This window comes from Diceros bicornis, chromosome 16 (genome assembly GCF_020826845.1).
Source record: "Diceros bicornis minor isolate mBicDic1 chromosome 16, mDicBic1.mat.cur, whole genome shotgun sequence".
NCBI classification, from domain to species: Eukaryota; Metazoa; Chordata; class Mammalia; order Perissodactyla; family Rhinocerotidae; genus Diceros; species Diceros bicornis.
The window spans coordinates 34,563,028-34,580,419 of record NC_080755.1 but is presented as its reverse complement, the minus strand read 5'-3'; the positions used below and the strand labels follow the sequence as shown (position 1 = coordinate 34,580,419).

Genomic DNA, 17,392 nt, shown 5'->3' with positions numbered 1-17,392 from the left:
TTATCTCCTAACTATTCCCACATAAGTATGCTTTATTCAAGTCAAAATCAGCCACTTGCAATTGAATGAAGACATGATCCTAATTCACATCTGCATGGCACAAACTATATGTTATGCTCAAAATGTCTCTCTTTCCTCCCTACATCCCCCTTTTTGTTTATTGAATGCCTACTTGGGTTTCAAAACTAGCACAAGGTACTAGGATGATTTTCCTGACCTCTGAGCTAATTTAGAGGGCACTCATCTTCACTTCCTGAGTACTGTGTGTACTCATCATAGTTATCACAGCCCTTATTACAAAACTTATTGACTTTCTTTCCTCACTAAATTGTAATCTTAAAGGAAGGGGTATCTCTTTCTGATCTGTTGTTCTAGCAAACGACATAATACTTTACACACCATAGATACTCAATAACTTTTAAGTGAATGAAGCTAAATGTGAAAGTATTTTATACACTATAAAATTGGTGAGATATAAATCAATATTATTATGACTGCCCACGAGGTAGATATTAGGGTACTGTGATAAGTGACCCCTCCTCCCAAATATAAGAGCCCTTCTCTGGACCCATATATCTGAAGATACTAAAAACTAGTTTCTGGTTAAATAATATAAAGTACTAGGATCTAATCTCAGCTTTGCTACTCACTTATTGTTTAATTTTGGGCAAAATACTTAATCTCTCAATCCTCTTCTGTAAAATGAGGATATTAAGTTTTATTTCACATGTTATCATGAGGATTAAAAAGTATATTTGAGTGGATATGTATGTATATGCATAGAGAGTTGGTATATTTTCTCTTTATATTACTTGAAAAATTGTATACATGCATCCACTAAATTGCAGCTTCTATCATTGTTATTGTTATTTAAAAATTAATTTAGAAGGATAAATAATTTTTCTTCATATCCGAGTGGTAAGTTTATATCCATGTATATTTGTGTCTGGGAGCACTCTTCATAAAACAAAAATATATGGCACCAGGTATTGTATACTGCCAGATGAGTTAGGTTTTATCCTTAAGATGTAAGGGGAGGAATATTTTGTAGAGAGCTGAATTGTCCATATTATTTATTGACATACATGCTTCTCTCTCATATGCACGAACTAGTCTAGATATTGGGTTTATTTTTATAAGTGAACTTGATAAATAATTGAATATGAAACTGCCCCTGCTGTTTTGTCCTTGGACTCCTGGGGCATTAAGAATTCATGCCTCTCTTGACCTGCAAGCTTCTACTCCTATTCCAGCAGCCCCGTGTGGTGTCTGAGGAGACTCGTCGCTCAAACTGAATTGTATAGTGTTTTTCTGATGTGCAAAATGTTGACCCGTGGGAAGCCTCTGGACTCATTTTCATTAGTGATCTAAACACATTTGGAGATAAGGTAGGTGGTGGGCAACTGATTATTTGCCTCTCAGCATGGCAACACCACCCTTATTGTCACTGCCCACTGGCTTAGAAGAAATCAGCCTCCTAAGTCTGATTGTCGCTTGTTCTGCATCTCGATGGGCTGATTTGCGCTGCTATCGGGTTCTTGGCAATTGTCAGTGAGGGCCATGTCTCCACCAATTAATCAGGCAAGATAGAGCCCCAAAGAACAGGGCTGGTTCTGTGTGATCCTTTTGAGTCTTCATTTGCATCTGTCTTGAGTCGTGAGCAGAGTAAGAAAGTCAGCTAAATTGCAATAACATTAGATACAACCTTGTGTTGAGTAAGTTATCAGATTCTTTGCTACTTAATTATTTAGTATCTGAATCTGTTTCTCCCTTTGTTTGGTGTTCAGGAATCATTATTCTTTGTCTTAGAGGCAGAGTTTAGGGCTCAGCTTGACTTTAGACCCTAATATATGCATTGCATTGTTATAACTACTATAGTTTGAAGGAAAGCCATGAGGTTAGATATATTGCAGCCTACAGTTAGAAAAGAGTAGTTGTGAAGAGGTGTGCTTAGCAAGGATGATATTCTACGATGGGAAATGTTGCACTGGATATTGTAAAGGACAGAGACACAAAGCAGCATCACTTCCAGACAGAATGGTCTGGACAGTTTCACACTATTTGCAAAGGAGAAAAACAAAACTTTCTTCTTTCACATTCCAGAAAAGAACTCAGCGTTCTTTCTGCAGCAGTTTCTGTCATTTATCCTTGTCTTTCATCCATAAGAATTTTTCCACCAAATAAATTTTTTAAAAAGCCCAAACAACACAACGGATCCAAATTGATTAAAGTCCATTGGAACACCAGTCATATTAATTTTCAAATTGTTCCTGGGATTGTTGGAGACCAGGCTTCAGCCATGGGCAGGGCTGTTTAGCATGAGAGCCAAGCAACAGCAGGGGCTCAGCCATTCAATTCTTCTCTCAGGCCCTGCAGAGATGATCACTGGTCATGAGCCTCCTGCTGACCCCTGCGGCTCTCTGCCCGCACATCTCTCCATTTCTCTCTCTCTCTCCAACTTTTTTTTCTTAAACCAGAAAGGCAAACTTTTATTTCAACTCTCACTGCTTTTGATGCAGCTAGGGTTTCACTTTGCTGGGGTGGCAGGTTTCCCAGGCCTAATCCACAAATATTTTGATACAAAGTGGGGAGAGCGTCAAAGAATCTGCATATTTTTGTGTGTGTGTGTGGAAGATTAGCTCTGAGCTAACGTCTGATGCCAATCCTCCTCTTTTTGCTGAGGAAGATTGGCCCTGGGCTAACATCCGTGCCCATCTTCCTCTACTTTATGTGGGATGCCGCCACAGTATGGCTTGACAAGCAGTGTATCAATGCACACCTGGGATCCCAAACCGTGAACATCAGGCTGCTGAAGCAGAGTGCGCGAACTTAACCACTAGGCCACCGGGCAGGCCCAGAATCTGCATTTTTAACAGCATTTTTGTCTATTCAAGTACTGCAATTAGGAACACACAGAGTAATATTGCTGTAAGGGAAGGAAACTTGTTTTTTATACATTTTTTTGCAATGCCTAATTTTGTCAGGATGGTATAAGACGATTTATATTCATTATCACATTTAATACTCATAGAACCTCTGTAAGTTAGGTATTATTATTAAGCGCATTTATCAAGTGAGAAAAAAAAAGTACGGTTAAAGAGCTTTAAGTATTTGCCCAAGGTTACTCAGTTAGTGCATAACAGAGCTGGGGTGAAAGCCCAGGTCTGTCTGATTCAGAAGCTACTGCGTCACGCTGCCTCACCACGTAAGATGTTGCCAAGATGCTTGCCAATGAATCTGGCAACCTCTCATTCTGGCATTCTCCCTCTCTCCTCTCTACATCCTTCTGTGCCTCCATGAGGACTAAATGCCTATATATTTTTGGGCTTTGTCCCAAATAATGTAGGTGAGGCCAAAGAAAATTGAAAATACATTATCTGCTCTCCAGGATTATGGATTTTATTGGCAAAGACAGGTGTCACACGTAACTGTATATACAAAGAATAAATGATAATAAATGTGATTGTGGCTTGGGACTAACTTGGTTTTTAGATAAATAGTGCCCTGTTTTTGTACTTAAAATTGATGTTTATGTTATGGAGATTTCCTATTTAGTAATAATGGCATGTGTCAAGGTCAAACAATGCAAGTTTCTAAGTCTGATTTTATCAGTAAAATCTCTAAAATACTGTGTCTCCTAAACTAGATGGGACACATTACTTCTGAAGGAATCCTTTGAAAAAAAGGAAATTTGAGCAGCATTTCACAATTAAAATCATAACATATCAGAGGTAAACATTATTATGTTAAGGAAACACTGATCACCTCAGTGGACTGAACTAATGTAGACAGGACCCTCTGTGACTGAAAATACAGGAAATGATCCACAGGCAACAAATACAACCCATGCCGAGAAACAGTCAATGACGCAGAGTCCATACGGCAAGCTGGAGTTTTAGAACCCTAGGAACACAAAGTAATAAAATGATCTGAAAGACACTATAAAATAACTATGAATAAAATATAAATTTAGAGCTGAGCTCTAAGGAAAGAGAAATACCAAGGTGCTAAAATCAAAGAGAGAAATCAAGGCAAAGTCTTTAAGGAGAAGATGACGCCCCTAACATTTACAATAAACTTCAGGGCTTCAAAATTACAGACTAGGATTCTAATACTCAGAGACCAGGGGCAGGAAATAAGAGCTTGAACCTGAACAGAGTGATTAAATTAGAACTGAGTCTCTTGCATACATCCCAGGGCTCTAAATTCTCCCCATTATTTTTGGAACATACTTTGTGGACACTGCACTGGGCTATTGAGATCCTCTTAGGAATAAAAGATTTATTTCTCCAGTTACACATAATCCTCACCTATCAGTCCCCTTTGGGGATTGCCTCAGCTGAAGAGAGTCACTTTGCCCAAACTCATGCCCCCTTCCTGAGATGGCCCATGTCCAATGGCTGGGCACAGGGGCATAAAGGCCTGGCTTCTCAACCCAGCTCAGGACAAATCTGTGGGATCATCCCACCTCCAGAAGTCCTCATAGGGGCAGCCAAGTCTTCAGCTGCTAGTGCATAGCTTGACTCCTCCCTCTGCCCAGTCCTGCATTTTCTTCCTTCCAACTGTGCTAATTCTAAGAGCATTCCTTAATAAACCTTTCCCCAGGGAATACCACCCACAGAATACTTCTACTGGAGAACTCTACACAAAGATATTCACAAAGGTGTAAGCAAGTTTGCATTTTATTTTTTGCCTTAGGTATTGGATACTAAAGAAAGAAATGAAGAGGAGGAGAAGGGGAGAAGGGCGAGAAGGAGGAAAAAAATAGGGATAAAAAGTTGAAACCGTAGGACCTTGCCCTGCGTTTGCTTTTAGTTTGAGTTTATACCTGTGCAGTGAGTAAACCAAAGCCAATAAATTAATCTTACAATTGTTTTTAAGGAATGAAATCCCTGGAACCAAGTTGATACAGGTAAGAAGATTCTGTGCCGTGAAACTTTCCTATACCATGGCATACAGGACTTTCAAAGAATAAACAACTATGCCAAAGAAAGGCGCACAATCAAAACTGCAATATTACCTGAAGAAATAAAGAAAACTCCGATAATGTTGAATTTCAACTGACTCATTCCTACAAAAAAGCAATGGTCAAGGAGTACTTCTGCTTCTTTTGTGTTCTAAGAAATGGCTAACAGCAAAGGACTGCCCTGCTCTTACATATTCGGAGAAGACTTGCCTCTATTCTTCCTCCTGACACCCATAAGGACCCCCTTCCTTTTCTTTGAGAAGTTTGTCATTAGTGAATATTCTCTCTATTGTAATAGCCTAAATAAAAAGTATCTCCTTAATTGTCTATTACATTTTATCCTTCATTGATTTGGTGCCGTGAGTCATGTATGCTTGGTCCTTGGCTTCAGATCCCGATTTACTCAGCCCAGGTAATAAGGCATCTTGGAGGCCCTTTGCTCTGTCCCTGACTGGTGATCCGGGGACTCAACTGTCAACCCAGGTCTTTATCCTGTGTTCCTGAGTTTTCTTCATCTGCTTTATGATAAGGAATTGATTTTGATGCCTTTGGTTGCTCACTTGATTTCTGGTACCAGCATGTTTTGGCTTCGTTGTCTGATCATTTGGCAATATCTGTAAAGACAGATTGATGGTTTATAGCGATCTTAACATTTGTTGGGAGAAAGACAGAGAATCTGGTTTGTTAGTGTTTTCTGTTTGTCTATTTGTTTATTTTGAGCACATATAAATTAAGAATTTCATGTCTACTAGGAAGTATATATCTGAATGGATAAATTGGTATTTGTGTGTTTATGTTTGACCCATGACTAAATTTTAGAGTTGAAGTTATAGGCTTTTTCTCTCTGTATTTCTGTATGTTTACATGTGTGTAACTCAGAAAGGCCTTTACCTCTCATTGTGTGAGTGCATAATATTTTCCTACCTCCCAAATTCACTTATACAATCCTTTAAAGGAGTTCTATTTTAATTAGTGTAGAAATAAACAAGCATTAATGTTAATCAAATATTCCTAAACTTTTCACAATATGAAGAAATTAAACCTCTAATACTTTTAACGTGAAAAATAAAAGTTAGTTACTATTATAACTCAGAAATGTTCTAAGAGTTCAAGTTCACATCATTTAGGTGAATTTTTGGCAAATGAGACTAGTTGAATATGTTTAGTTCAATAACAGCAGCTGTATTTTCTCTGATTTTTCAGTGTTAAGTACAACATACAAGAAGATTTATTTTTTACTTTGGTTTACTTTCTCTAAACTTACATAGGTTTATTAATTAAATAAGTTATCATTACTTCTATTAAATGTTTAAGATTATCAAAAATGTAAATTTGTGAAATCAAATGATAAATTTTATTTCAATAGTAATCATGTTTTATAATATGTTAGCTTGAAGATAATTTTGAAGATATTTAGGTAACTGAAAACCTTGAACCGACACTAAATTGAGTTAGTTAGTGGATATTTAGTTTATATCTAAAAGAATAAGCTGGAATAGAATACTGAAACGTTAATTGCTAAACATAATTTTAAGTTTACATATTTTTGGCCTCAGTTTTATTTGGTGAAGAGTGTCTATATATATTTGGGTCTCATAATGAATATGTTCATTTTGCCACTTTGAAAAGTTCAGTTATAAGAAATGTATATAGACATAAAAAACCATACAGACTTGTGAAAAGGCAATTTTATTTATTATGGTCAAAGTTGCCTAGGGTTTCATCGGCTTATTTCTGAGACTTTCAAAAAGACCTATAGTATCAAATGTTATACTAATGTAAAACTAGAGTTTTGTTTTCTCTCTGTTAAAATGAATAAATAATTTTGGATTATTGGTCTCCCCTTAAAAGAGGCTAAAAAGGATATACTTTACCTTCTGTGTAATCTGCCGAGATAACAAAGATTTTGTGTTTTACCACAGGAAATTTCTATGGTCTATATTTATATTCTTATGTCCTTGATTATTTTAAGTAAACAGAGGTTTCTCACTTAGGAAAGACTAAAGTTCTTTAAAAATCATGTTACTTTTTTTTTTTAATATTTTATTGTAATTTCGGTTAAATAAGTAGTAAAGCATTACTTCATAGCAATCCATGATACTCTCTTAATCAAGTGTTCAAATCTTCTGATAACTTTTGATATTTTGCCTTTCCTAAATAAAGTCTGAAATGATATCTTTTGCAACTAAAATTGTCCTTTAGATATCGCAGAGGGTTCCTGGAAAATTACAAAAATTTGTTTTTTCATCTTGTAAAAAGAGAAGTGCTAGAAATAATTAGGTTTATTAGATATGTTCCGATTGATGAATTGTATGGGAGGAGTTGTCAAATTAAAAGACATGCTTAGCTTTCCCTAGGTTAAACTTATATGGATAAAATGATATTAATATAAATAGTTCATAAATTGTAGACTATATGGGAAGTTCCTAGAAATTTGTCAGTGCCCTTACTGGCCACGGTATGTTTCTATTTATTAGTCATGGTGCTGTTTTCCCTGATATTAGACAATGACAATACAAATTATCAGTCACAATTTCAGTTATTTTTAAAAATTTTATTAGTCACATCTTTATTTTTTTAATATGAGTCTAGCATCTTCTAGGTCATTTGTTTTCAGTTGCGGATTCACATCAGTTACCTATTTTTATTTTGTTATTATACAAATGTTTAGGACCTACTGCAGACTTAATGAGCTTCTTTACTTGATGTTCTTGATATATTCTAGGTATATAGTCTTACCGTATGCATGATATATTCATGGCATATTATGTCTCATGATTATTTTATATTATATTTGAATGTTTTTTTCTGTAAAAATTATTTATCCATTTTTAAAATGTAGATATATTATCCACTCTTTCATGAAAATAAGGTTAATCATATTTATAGATCTTTAGTCTAATTTTTTTTTTGAATTGATTTTACTCTCTTGTGTTGTATGCCAGAAAAACAATCAAATTTCTTTGTCAGTTGCATTATTCTTATAATAAACAAAATAAAAATCAGCTAAAGTGAGAATTATAGGACAGATTACACAATAGTTAAATACTTACCCAAATGCAACAAAGAGATAAACTAATGACACATTTGGAGAGTGGTGAAGGCTACACTGTCAATTCTCCATTCATATCTCCCCCACAAACACTCTTCATTTGCATGCGGATGATTTTTTTTTTTTTGCAATCTCCTCTGGCTTTTTGCCTGAGAGCATGCCCTGGCTGCTAGAGTGTACCTAGACCATACATAGAAAATGCTGCAAGTGTCAAGGAACTAAGGTCCATGAGAGCAGCTTGAATAAATGTTATATGGGAGTTGGTGGATAAATGCCCCATGTTTTGAGCCATGTTCAACCATACCTCCCTAGAGGTCCCCAACAGTATTGAATTCTAATTGCTCACGGTGGTAATCTGCTTATGATTCACCCATCATTGGCTTCCTTTCTGTATCAAACTACTGTGACTGCCATAACACAGTACCACAGACTTGGTGGCTAAAATAACAGAAATTTATTTTCTTACAATTATGGAGGCTAGAAGTCTGAGATCAAGGTATCGGTAGGGTTGGTTTCTTCTAAGGCCTCTTTGTGTGGCTTGTAGGTGGCCATCTTCTTCTGTTGTTTTTGCATAGTCTTCCCTCTGTGTATGTCTGTTTTGTGCTAAATTGTGTCCCCCCAAAATCCATACGTTGAAGCCCTAATCCTTAATACTTGAGAATGTGAATGCATTTTGGAGATAGGGCTTTTAAAAGATGATTAAGTTAATATTTGTCCATTAAAGGGCCCTAATCCAATCTGACTGGTATGCTTATGAGAAGAGGAAATTTGGACATAAAAAGATACCAGGACTCCTTGCACACAGAGGAAAGGTCATGCGAGGCCAGAGCAAGGAGGTCATCTGCCAGCCAAGAAGACAGGTCTCTGGATAAACCAAATCTGCCAACACCTTAACCATGGACTTCTAGCCTTTAGAATTATGAGAAAATAAATTTCTGGTGTTTAAATCACCCAGTCTGTGGTATTTTGTTATGGTAGCTCTAGTGAAAAAATAATACAGGGTCTGTGTAGGACATCAGTTCCATATTGGATTAGGGCCCACCCATATGACACTCATTTTACCTTAATTACCTCTTTGAAGGCTGTGTCTCCACATACAATCACAGTCTGAGGTACTGGGGTTAGGACTTCAACATATAAATTTTGTGGGGGACACAATTCAGTCCATAACACTTTTCTTTCTGGTCTCGTGCTCTCCTCACTCCTACTCATGTTTCTGTGGGATCACTCCCCAATAAACCAGTTGCAATTTGCCGTTTGTCTTACTCTGCTTTTGAGGAGTCTCAAGCTAAAGTAGGTAGTTAAAAGACCTGGAGAAGAAAAAGAGGAAGTTGAAAACATGTTTTAAAAAATTTGTAGAAGAGGAGACTAGAGAAAAGGAGGGAGAAGTGTTTGAAAATACAGTGGAATTTACAACTTTTTAGAATTGAAGAACAACATGAGTTTTCAGATTAAGGATTACACTAAATTCTGAGTAAGAAAGATAAATAAAAACAATTCTTTTGTAAATATATTTTATTAGTTAGGGTAGATTAAATTACTCTATAAATAAATCCTAAAATATAATGGCTCAAACACTTTGAAGCTTATTTCTCCCTCAAAAAACCATTCAGGGCAGGTGCTCTCTTTTACGAGTGGCTCTCTTTTATGTAACAATTTATAGACCCCTAATCCTGCCATTTTATAGCTCTATCTTTATGCAGACTTGTTGCCATCCATAGCTAGCCAGTGGAATGGAAAAGGTCATGAAAACCTACCTACTTTCTTTCTTTTTTTGTCTATCACCACAATAAGTCTAATGAACATTTGTTGCCATACATAGTTACAAATTATTTTTTTCTTGTGATAAGCAAGATCTACTCTCTTAGCAACTTTCAGATATGCAACACAGTATTATTAACTATAGTCACTATGCTGTACGTTACCATACTTACTTTCTTAAAAGCTGTTTCATTGTAGAGAAATTTGTCCCTCGGCCACATTTAATTTCAAGGAAGGCTGGGAAGAGACTATCCATGTGCCTGACTATAGCATTATTGCTGTAAAAGCAGGAAAGAACAGATTTTGTTGGATACAAAGTGTTTCTGCCTCATTACAGAATTATAGAATAAAAATTACAGAATAAGAATTGCAAAGGCAAAAAACAGAACAAAACAAATCAAGAAACAAAAAAGAAATAGTGAAAATGTATCATGTATCAGAGACAGAAAGAGATTATTTACAAAAGGACAACAATTAAATGACAAGATATTTTGAGTTAGAATCAACCTTCAAAATTGTGAGTGACCCTCTTACTTATGAATTCTATACCTAAATGATCGACATTCAAAAGAGAGTGAAGTAAAGTGTTTATACTACTGAAGACATTATCATATCAAATATATACATTTGAATACAAAAATGTATGTAACAATGACAAATTTGAAAGTAATTAAACAAACTGGATCTAAAATACTTGAAAACAGTAAATACTCTTTTCCATGTTAAGATTTTGTTTCCCGCTCGATCAAGGGATATGTGTTGTTTTACAGGAAAGTATTTGGATTTTATCAAATGGTTTTCTGTATCTCTTGAAGACATCTTATGATCATTTGCCTTTAATCTTTTAGTGTTTTGGATTATAGCAGTACATTTTCTCATGTTAAATAATTTTCCATTCAATTTAGCTCCTCTGATATCTTTTAAAATACATTTCAAACCTAGGAATCCAAAAATAGGGCATACACTTCCTTTTTGGTATATATGAAAATATTTACAAATGATATTTCCACATAGTAGATCACAAGGAAAATCTCAATGGATTAAAAATGGGAACAATAAAAAATAGCAGTCAGAAAAAAATAGTAATTAATAGTAAATTTTAAATGCCCTTCTTCTAGAACTATGTAAAATCTCTATAAACCCTCTGGGCATAAAAGGAAAATAAAAACAAAATTTCAGAATTTCTAGAAAAAAATGATAATAAAACAGCCATGTAAAAACCTATGGAATGTTGCTAAAGTAATGCTTAAAGGAAATTCCTAGCATTAAATATCTGTATCAATGAATGAAAAATGAATTAAATATCCAACTCAAAAATCTGGAAAACAATAGAATAACAAACTAAAAGGAAGCAGAAGAAATATATTAATAAAAACAAAAGCAGAAATTCTGAGTAGAAAAATACAAAGCTCAAATTTAATAAATACATAAAAAGATGGCATTTAGAAATCAACTAAATACAAAATTCTAGTTTAAATAATAAAAAATAAGAGAATACACAAATTAAACAATTAGAGAAATTTTAAATAAAATACAAAAGGAGAATTCTTTACAAAAATTTATCAGTAACTCTTTTGCACAATTCTACTTATACATTTGAAAATCTAGATAAAATAGATTACTTTCTAGGAAAATATAATTGACCAAAACTAACACCAGTGGAAATAATCTAAACTGGTAAATAACCAGAGAAGAATTTGAGGAACTAAACTATAACAGGTATTTGTCACAAATAAGTTCCATAAACAGTTTCACAAGGAAATTCTATCAATTCTATAAATGTCAGATAATCCAAAGAAGAGAAAAAAAAACCTCCCAAATTCCTATATAAATCAAATACATCATGGATTCAAAAATATTATTGAGAATGAACACAAAATTGATGACAATTCTCAAATATCAATATTGTAGCAAAAATATTAAAGAAAATATAAGCAAAGGTAATGCAACAACCATTAAAAATATATTTTAGAAAACTGAGATTGATTCCAGGACTATAAGACTTTTTCAGTATTAGGAAACCCAATAATATAATCTATTATATTGATAGATCTATGAAGAAAAATATCATAGTGAGCACCATAAATTCTTACAAAGTACTTCACAAAATTTAACACATTTATATGTCTCAGCACCAAAGTATTTTAGTAAAATATTTAGGGAAAAAGTTAACAAAAAATGTGCAAAACCTGTATAAGGAAAACTTTAAGACACAGTTGAAACAAAACAATATTTGAAAAAAATGGAAAGAAAGCTCGTCTTTGTATATCACAGTTCAACAGTAACAAAAAAAGGTGAATTCTTTTTTGAGTTACTTTTTGAGTTAGGCTTGATTTCTATAAAAATGCCAACTTTCCTTTTGCAGTTAAAGAAATTGATATTAAAGGTTATATGTACATATTTATTTATATCTATATTGATATAAAACTTAGAATAGCCAGAGAACGCTTTAAAAAACAAAGCACTATGTTCAGGTGGAAATTAAAGTATATTATAGAGCCTCTATAAAATAAAAATGTGCAATATTTATGCATCTATCAATAGGTAGGCCAGGGAAATGGGATAAATCCAGACATAGAAATAGACTTTAGTGCATTTAATAATTTGGTATATGATAAAATTGCCATCTCAAATCAACAGTTTTAAAATTGGACAATTGAATAATCATCTGGAATAACATAAAATCATGTCCAAATATCACATCATACACGAATATAAATTTCAAGTAAACCAGAAGTCTAAATGTAAAAATGAAAATAAAGGAGTTTTAGAAAAAATATGAGAGAATTTTATCTGGAGCAGAAGAAAACGTTATGACTCAAAAGGAAGGTAATAAAAAAGAGAGAGATTTGACTATATTTTTTTAATGGAAAATTTTGTATGGCAAAAACGCCACATGCAAAGTCCAAAAGAAAAAGACAAACAAGCAGAAGATATTTGCAACTTATAGTACAAATAAATGGCTTATGTCTTTATATACCAAAACTTCTAAACATCAAGTAAAAATATGGACAACAATCTGATATAAAGTAGACAAAACATATAAGAAGTTCACTGAACAAGAAATAAAAATCTTTAACATGTGAAAAAAAAACCTCACAAATAATTTTTAAAAAGCATATTAAATAATATTGATAATACTTTCATATTATTGAAAAGACCAAAATCTAAAAGATTGGGAAACATTCTATTGACAAGAATTTAAAGAAGGAAGCACTTTTATATATTGTTTCTTTGAGAAGATTAAACAAAATTGCAATCACTTAACTAGACAAAACAGAAAAAAAAAACGATTTAAATGGCCCAAACTGGGAATGAAAAAGAGGACATCACTACACACCCTACAGAAACTAAAAGGATTATAAGGAAATATTATGAACAACTTTATGTCAACAAAGGAGGCAAGTTAGAGGAAATGAACAAATTCCTAGAAAGAAACAAATTAACAAAAACTGAAACAAGGAGAATTAGAAAATCTGACTGAAATAAAATAAGTTATGGAATTAAATAGTAATTAAAAATATTCTCACAAATAAAAGCCCAGGCCCAAATGGCTTCAGTAATGAACTCTGCCAAATATTTAAAAACGAAATAATAGTAATCTTTCTTAAAGTCTTCCAGAAAATAGAATATGAGAAAACATTCCACATTTCATTCTATGAGGTCAGTATTAACCTGATACCAAAGACAAAGACAGTATTAAAAAAAAGAACCTACAGATAAATGTCTCTCATCAATATAGACACAAAAATCTTCAACATAATGTTAGAAAACTGAATGCAGCAACATGCAAAAAGGATTATATACCATGGCCAAGAGGTATTTATTCAAGCAATGCAAAGTTGGTTTAACACTTGGAAATCATTTAATGTAATACATCATGTTAACGGAATATAGAACAAAAATCAGAGGATCACCTTAATAGATACAGGAAAAGCATTTGACAAAGTCATAAAAACTCTCAGCAAACTAGGAAACTAGGGAACTAAGACGGGAACTTTCTCAACATGATAAAGGACATTTATAAAAAACCTATAGCTAGCATCATAGTTAATGACGAAAGACTGAATGTTTTCCTTGTAATATAAGGAATAAGGCGAGGACGTTCACTTTTACAATTTCTGTTTAACATTGTACTAGAGGTTCTAGCCAGTAAAGCCAGGAGTAAAAAAGAAATAAAAGACTTTCAGATAAGAAAGGAGCATAACAGTAATTTGCAGATGAGATCATTCAATATGTTGAAAATCCTAGGCAATACACAAAAACAACCCTCCCCCAAAAAACCCAAACTATTAGAACTAGTAAACAAGTTCAGCAAGGATGCATAGTACATGATACAACAATTGTATTTCTATATTTAATCAATTAATAATCAGAAAACAAAAGTAGGTTATTCCATTCTCAATAACATCAAACAGAATAAAAGACTTAGGAATAAATTTAGCAAAAGAAGTGCAAGACTTGAACACTGAAAACTATAAAACATTACTGATTGAAATTAAAGTCTAAATGGGTGGAGAGACTTTCTATATTCATGGATTTGAGGACTTACTATTATTAAGATGGCAATTCTTCCAAAATTAATCTACAGATTCAAGCAATCCTTATAAAAATCTAGCAGGTGTTTTATTTTTTTTTAATTTTTTTGGCAGAGACTGACAAGCTGATCCTAAAATTTACATGTAAATACAAAGGACCCAAGATAGTAAAACAATACTGAAGAAGAAAAAAGTTGAAGGACTTTTACTTCTCAATTTCAAAACTTACTATAAAAGTACCATAACCATGATCGGGTGCCATTGGCATACATATAGACACACAGAGGATTGAGTCTAGAAATTAGCTCTTATACTAAGAGTTGATTGTTGAAAGAGGTATACCAAGGCAATTCAATGAAGAAAGGATAATCTTTTCAACAAGTTTTGCTAAGTCGATTAGCTAGCCACATGCTAAAAGATGAATTTAAACACAACTCACATCATATGCAAAAAAGAAATTACAGTGGATAATAGAATTAAGTGTAAGAGCTAACACTATGAATGTCCTCGAAGAACACATATGAAAAAATCTTCACGACCTTGGGTTAGGCAAAAATTTATTAACTGCAACACCTAAAGCACAATCCATTAAAAAAAAAAAAAGATAAACTCCATAAAAATTAAAAACTGCACATCATTAAGAAATTGAAGGGGCCGGCCCCGGGGGCACAAGCAGTTAAGTGCACGGGCTCCACTGTGGCTGCCCGGGGTTGGCCGGTTTGGATCCTGGGCGCGCACTGACACACTACCTGGCAAGCCATGCTCTGGCAGCGGCCCATATAAAGTGGAGGAAGATGGGCATGGATGTTAGCCCAGGGCCAGTCTTCCTCAGCAAAAAAAAAAGAGGAGGATTGGCAGATGTTAGCACAGGGCTGATCCCCTCACAAAAAAAAAAAAAAAAGAATTTGAAAAGATAAGCCAGACTTGGAGAAAATATTTACAAATTATAAATCTAATAAATAACTGTGTTCAGAGTTTGATTTTAATAGGCAACTGAATAAATACTTCACAAAGTAAGATAGACAAAAGGCCAATAAGCCCACAAAAAAGTGTTCCACACTATTTGTCATTAGGAAATGAAAATTACAATTACAATGATGTAATACTCTATCCCCGCTAGAACAGCTGAAATCAAAAAGACAGGCAACAAGTATTGGTGAAGATCTGGAGAAAGTGAAACCCTCATATATTCCTAGTAGGAACGTAAAACAGTGTAGCCACTTTGGAAGACAATATGGAAGCTTCTTAAAAAGTTAAATGTAAATTTACCATATGACTATCAATTCCACCCATAGGTATCCATGGAAATGAAAATGTTATGTCCACAAAAAGCCTTATATCAAATATTTATAGCAACGTTATTCATAGTAGCCAAGAACTAGAAACAATCTTATCAGCTGGTGAATGAATAAAGGAAATGTGTTACATGCATAGGATGGAATGCTATTCAGCAACATAAAGGTGGGAAGAACCGCATTGTGCTACAATGTGATGAATCTTCAAGACATGCTAAGTCTGGGATAGGCAATCTTTTTCTCTAAAGGGTCTGATCATAGAGTCTTTAGATTTTGCAGTCCATACAATTTGTTGCAACTATTCAACTTTTACCATGTAGCAGGAAAGTAGCCTCAGACATTATGTAAATGAATGGGTATGGTTGTAGGCAATACAACTTTATTTACAAATGTGGGAGTTAGGGAGGTTTGTTCTGTGAGTTGCAGTTTGCTGATTTCTGCGCTAAGTGGAAAAAGGCAGATGCAAAAGATTACTTGCTGTATGATTCTATATATGAGATATCCAGAAAATTCTCATCGGGGAATGAAGATTGACTGTGAAAGGCATTTAAGGGATCCTTTGAGGGTGACGGAAACATTCTAAACTTGGATTCTGGTGACAGTTACGCAACTCTGTAAATTTACTGAAAATCTTTGTATTGTCAAGTTAAAATTGATCAATTCTGTGATGTTCAAATTATATGACAAAATATTAGCATTTATTAAGTATGTATAGCAGATATATGATTGTAATATCATTAGGTACATTTTCTATATTCTTAAAATATTTCATAATTAACATGTGAAAAAGTAATTATGTTAGGTTCCAAACCCACATATTGAACAGAATTAAAATAAGACACAGAGAAGTTATATTACTCATTCAGAATTACATAATCTATCAATGCAGAGTCAAGACTCAGATTCAGGCCTCCTTATGTTCATTTCTTTCACACTGAATTTCGTTGCTTTATTTATAGAGAGGGGGGAAAAAACATGGAGACAACAGAGAATATTCTGTTCTTTGTTGTCTATTTCTTTTCCTAATTTCTCCATGTTGATCTGGTCCATAAGAAACTAGGTCACAGAAATGACAGTAAACTCTTCAGAAGGTGAGAAGGGTAAATTTAAACATTAGATATGTAAATGTTATGTTTTGGTGGCATCCTTCTCTGATAGCTCTCTGTAAATATTCTTTGTTAATCTAGTGAAACTTTGGAAAGACATCATCTTAATAGCATACTGGATTTTTTTTTTATCATCTTCTTTCAAACACTTAGTGACAAGTTAGGCACTAATTCAATGAATCAGCTTCATATGAGTTAATATCTTTTACTAAACGTGTGAGATAGTCAAGTGTATAGAAATTATTTTTGGAAAATTTGTCAACTTGCCTTGACATGTTGATGCTTTTTGTGTGTGTGATTCATCTTTTCAACATCTGCACCCCCCCCCAAAAGGAGTACTTTAATTCATCCCTGTTTGTACATGTTTTAAAAGTTTTAGAATTATTTAAATGTTAGAATATGCCAGAACACTAAAACAAAATTTTGATGGAAAGTTCAGTACTCATGATAGTTATTTATTATTATTCATATTGATTGCATTCCATTTATATGCTTGCCTTTGACATTTCCTTAAATTGGGGAAAGTCATTAGTATGATTTCTTTCTGTGTTGATTTATATAGCTTGTTTCGTTGCTTGGTTCTAGGATACTGACTTCATTTCTGATGAAAGATACTACAGACCATTAAGTTTAGCAACCTGTATCCCGAAAGTTTTGTGCCCAAATCATTTTTT

The 17,392-nt window shown here is 33.8% G+C and overlaps 1 long non-coding RNA gene across 3 annotated transcripts in view; it reads left to right on the top strand.

The window, feature by feature from the left end:
- LOC131415385 (uncharacterized) overlaps window positions 1-17,392 on the top strand; it is a 382,856-nt gene that overhangs the window by 172,831 nt on the left and 192,633 nt on the right. The window contains exons 3-4 of one of the 3 annotated variants that reach the window (XR_009222441.1): window positions 1,254-1,388; window positions 4,699-6,206. The exons of 1 other annotated variant lie outside the window; for it this stretch is intronic. This is a non-coding gene — a long non-coding RNA (uncharacterized LOC131415385). Of the gene's footprint in view, window positions 1-1,253; window positions 1,389-4,698; window positions 6,207-17,392 lie in introns of those variants that run through there. One more of the 3 variants, XR_009222443.1, reaches the window with a different exon arrangement.